The sequence below is a fragment of the Myiozetetes cayanensis genome, unplaced genomic scaffold (assembly GCF_022539395.1).
Source record: "Myiozetetes cayanensis isolate MyiCay16 unplaced genomic scaffold, myiCay2020 scf5-8, whole genome shotgun sequence".
NCBI classification, from domain to species: domain Eukaryota; kingdom Metazoa; phylum Chordata; class Aves; order Passeriformes; family Tyrannidae; genus Myiozetetes; species Myiozetetes cayanensis.
In genome coordinates this window covers 112,173,204-112,177,802 of record NW_026087742.1, presented here as the reverse complement: position 1 = coordinate 112,177,802, position 4,599 = coordinate 112,173,204, and positions in this window count along the sequence as shown.

Here is a 4,599-nt window from a genome sequence, read left to right as displayed (position 1 = left end):
ACATGCCCACGGCTGCAGTTCTGGTGCTGGCAGGAAAGTTTGCCCTAAAATGTAAAATCCTGTTCCCAAAAGCTCATCCTGCCTCGACCACAGTGTCCTCTGCCCCCAGGTGTTCAGGCAGCTGCAATGTGGGCACTGGGGGAGCAAAGTCCACGTTGCAGCAAACACTGAGCTTTGGCACAGCTGCCCCGGCCTTGTTCACCACTGTATCGATGCTAATAATTTATGTGTAAGTGGCTAATTAATTGTTCCTGGGAGGCATTCAGGCACGGACAAAAGAAGGGCTCAAAGAAGCGCTGTCTGCTTTCGGTGGCTCTCCCTGTGGCTGCAGTTGGGACCCTGCTGCTCCAGGATGAGGTCTGGGTGCCAGCCCCCAGCCTGTCCTGCTGTGCCACTAACCACCTGGCAACTCCCAGCCTGCCTTTTCCAGCCACCTCACTCCCTCACGGGAAGCCAAGGAGACCACTCTGTCTTTGTTTTAACTGGAGAAGCCTTTTCCTCCTAAGGAAGATGTTTCCAGAGCTGGGCACTCCTGTGGGATTCTGCTCTTTGCTGCCTTCAGTTTTTCAGCCGCCCTGTTTTCAGGAGGAGAGTTGTTCATGGCACGAAATCCCTTCCCTGTGCCTCCTCCTCTTGCACTCACACCTCCTTGGATGCACAGCACCTGGCAGGCCATGCTGAATCCCTTCTCTGTTTTAAGGCTGAGTACTCTTCTTTTTTTTTTTTTTTTTTTTCCAGACTGACAGCTTTTCAAGACCCAACATTTCATTAAGTGCACTTTTGGATCCCTTCCCTCCTTCTGAGCGACCTTAAATCCTGCTGTATCAAATACACCTGCTTCCCTCCTGCACTGGGTTCTTCCAGGTTGGGTCACTTCTCCTGTTGCCCCTGTGCCACCTTTGATTACAATTATATCATTACCCTCATGCTGTGCATTTGGTAGCCCAAACCTCCTACTCTTGCAGACATGCTACATGCTACAAGCTACTTGCAATCACTTCTTAACCTTTCTTTAAACAAAAATATTTCCAAATTGCATAACCATAAAGAAAAAAACTTGAAAGCACAGATTCCATCTGTCACCAATTTGGAGAAAAATAAATACTTTGGAGCTTCTGTGTTTTTACAGCAAACTCTTGCTTGTTAAAGTTACTGGTAACTGCTTTATGTTTGCTGCAAGTTGCTGTTCTGCCCCTTCCTTTCATTCACACATTTTAATTTAGTGGTTATTTTACCCTGATTCCCAGAGGACTGATGGCTGTGCCGAGCAGCCCTGGAGCCCAAACACACTCCCTATGGAAAAGCTGCTGCAACCCCACACCAAGAGCTCCCTCCCTTCAACCACCCCACACACACAGAGCAGGGCAGCGCCATCAGACATCATTAAATCAAAGGTTTCTCACACCTGAACCTCTGCCCAACCCTGGCCAAAGCCTCTTTCCCCACCCAGCAATGAAACCTGTCTTCAACAGAGACAATTTCCAGCGAAACCACAGCATGGAGTTTGTCACTCAGCAGCAGCAGAAACCACCTCCTGCTCTTTCCTAGTGAAATGTTCGTCCTCCCCCTTAGCTTTGGAGAGCCAGGCTGGCCAAGGCTCTCCCCTCCTGCCCTGTGCCAGTCCCCGTGGTTACCTGTGGGGTGTCTGGGCAGTCAGGACAGGCGCTGGGATGTGGTGCAGGATCCTGAGAGGTGTCTCTGGTCTTCACCCCACAACCCTCCCAAACTCCTATTTATGTGCCTCCGGTGGTGGCTCCACGATGAAACGCTGGTGGGAGAGACGGGGAGGCGGGGAAGCCTCCAAGGTGGTTGGGCAGGGCCAGCAAGATGCTTATCTTGCTCGTGGTGTTGGTTTAGTCTGACCACAGACTAATCTGGCGTGTCCCAGCGTCTGCAGGTCTGACATCTCTCCCCACGCCCCTCTGTGCAGACTTCACCAGGGTTTCTGGAGTGTCAGCGGCCCCCTGTGCCTCACAGACTGCTGGGGAGGGGTGTGGGTGACCGTGTCCAGGGGGAAAACAAAATGATTTGAAAGCTCTAGTGAGGCAGCAGAGGTGGAGGACAGCCAGCTCCAAAATGCTCCCCCTCAGGAGCCAATGGTGGGCATGGACTTTCTCAGAGCGCACATCCTTGTCTCCACAGAGCTTCCCGGGACAGGGCAGCCCTCCCATGCCACACCCCTGGCACACACTGTTTAAAGCACTTGGGGGTTGAGCTGCAGGGTGCCAAGGCCATATATCTCAGCAGAGAAGGGGTGCTTGAGTTCCATATGTGGGCATAACCCACGTTCCCTGACCAGCACGGGCAGCCCGAGCTTCCCCCCCGGGGCCATTCGCTCCCTGGTGAGGAAATGTCTTATCCTGATGTACTAATGAGCCTGCTGGAAATGTGCCCCCCAGGCTTGCAGAGCAGTGGGATGAAGAGCAGAGACGTCTTCCAGCAGATGGGATTGTGGAAAGCAGCAAGAGTTAAGTGAGCACTCACAGCTCACAGCCCCGTGCACACCCCTCAGAGCAGGAGGTGTTGGGAGAAGAGCATGGGCTAAAGCTGCAGATTGAGGGTCCATCTCTTGCACCAGAGCCGAGCACCACACTCAGGGCAGTGGGATGGGATGATGCCTATCCCTCACCCTCCTCCTGCTTCCCTCTCATGGCCCCTTAAACCTGGAAAACCCTATTCTTCTGGTAGTTGTGTGGGACCCCCATGTCCCACATCAGTGAAAGCACTGAGCTGTGCTGAGCTGGGCAGCTGCCTATCCCTGGATGCATAAAATATTGATAGGGCCTTTGTGGGGCCTTTGTGCTCTGCCCTGGTGAATGCTGTGGGGCACATTGGCACCCTCGGGGTCACAGCCTGAGCAAACTACAGGAGACTTGATGCCAACAGCCCTGGTCAGGGCAATGCCATTGTAGGACGTGCCTGCTCAGGGCAGCCCCCAGGGACAGGGGAGGGGGGCCCTTGGGAGTGCCTTGGCGAGTGTGGCTCCGGCCCAGGTGGAGCAATCCTGAAATATCTGGAGCTCACACCCAACTTTATTAGCTCCCACACTCATAGTTCACATACAGCAGCAGTTGTAAATATTCGTGGTCAATACTCAGCAGTTACTTCACCTGCACTGAAGTGCAGCTGCGTGTCCTGTAGCCTGTCCCTGCTGCTGCTGCTGCTGGTGATGATGATGGTGATGATGCTGATGATGCTGGGAGCACTGGGCATTGGGCTAATCCAGAGCAGCCACGAGTATTTGTGAAGGGCTACAGAGCAGCAGAAGCCTGGGCTGTCCATACGTGCTGTCAATCCATCACCTGGGTTTTCAGCTGGTTGTTTTCTGAGAGCTGCCACTTTCTGCACTCCCAGGTGAGTGCCCAGGCACAGCCCCACGGGCCACATGCTCAGCACCCTGGGGCAGCAGCCAGCTCTGCAAGCAAACCCTCCATTTAAGCACAGCAAATATTGCATGTATTTCTGCTCAGACTCACAGTAAGGGAATGTTTTTTGCGTGAACCCGCACAGTTTCTGAGCAGACAGTCCTTTAGCATGGCTTGTTCCACACAGCCAGGCCTGTTGCACAGAAGGACATGTTACAGTCAGGGGCACCAGGAAGGGTCTGGCACGTCCCAGGCTGCTCCAAATTCAGACTCAGTTCTGGGTTTCATGGAGTTATGGAGCACTTCAAGACTTACTGTTTTGAGTTGGGAATACAGCCATGCACTAGCATCCTTCACTTTGCAACAGAATTGCTAAAATAAATGCAATACGATGAGGTTGAGCTAATAAATTTTTATTTTTCTGGACAAATATGGTTATTGCTCCAGTAAAAACTCACAGAAGATCTGATAAGAGCTTGTGTCACTTAGGAAACAATAGACAGCAGAGACACTTTTCCTAAATATAAATACTTCAGCATTCTATAAGTTAATAACAGTCTCTTACAAAGCAGATTAGATTGAGAATATGGACTAGCCACTTAGGAGCTGCTCCAAGGTAGCAAGAATTTCAAGTTCAGCTTGTTGCTGAGAATTATAGAAAGATTGCAAAGGTCTTTGGGTCTTTTGAGAGCAACTCCCCCAAACAAGGTTTCGATGGCACTTCAGTTTGGTCCCACAGCTTTCTTTTCATATTTCTTCTCATTTATGTTTTTGGCAGCCATGGCAAATGGCTCTTCTGGCCTTTATTATCAGTTCCTGGGACACAATAAGCCTGACAGCAAAATTAAGATCAAACTTGCCTTCCCCCGGGACAACACGGGCAGTGCACAGGTACCTACAGCTGGCAGACACACCAAACCCCCACCTGCTAAAATCTGGGCAGGAACAAACTTCCCCTGTCCATCCCCACCCCACCACGTTACCTGTCCAGCCCTGGGAAGCTCGGTGTAACCACACATGGCTATTAAATGCAATTTCTTTAGTTATCTTCACCTCGGTGCCACTCTGCGCGGCATTTGGCAGACAAATATTGGTACATTACAATTTTCACCTAAGTCATTTTTGAGAAACTGTCACTGGATTAGAGCAGAGGGTGCCCTTGGCCGGGTGTTTTGGGCCCTGGGGGGGCACACCTGGCCCTGCTGGAGGACGTGGGGGCAGCCGAGCTGCTCTG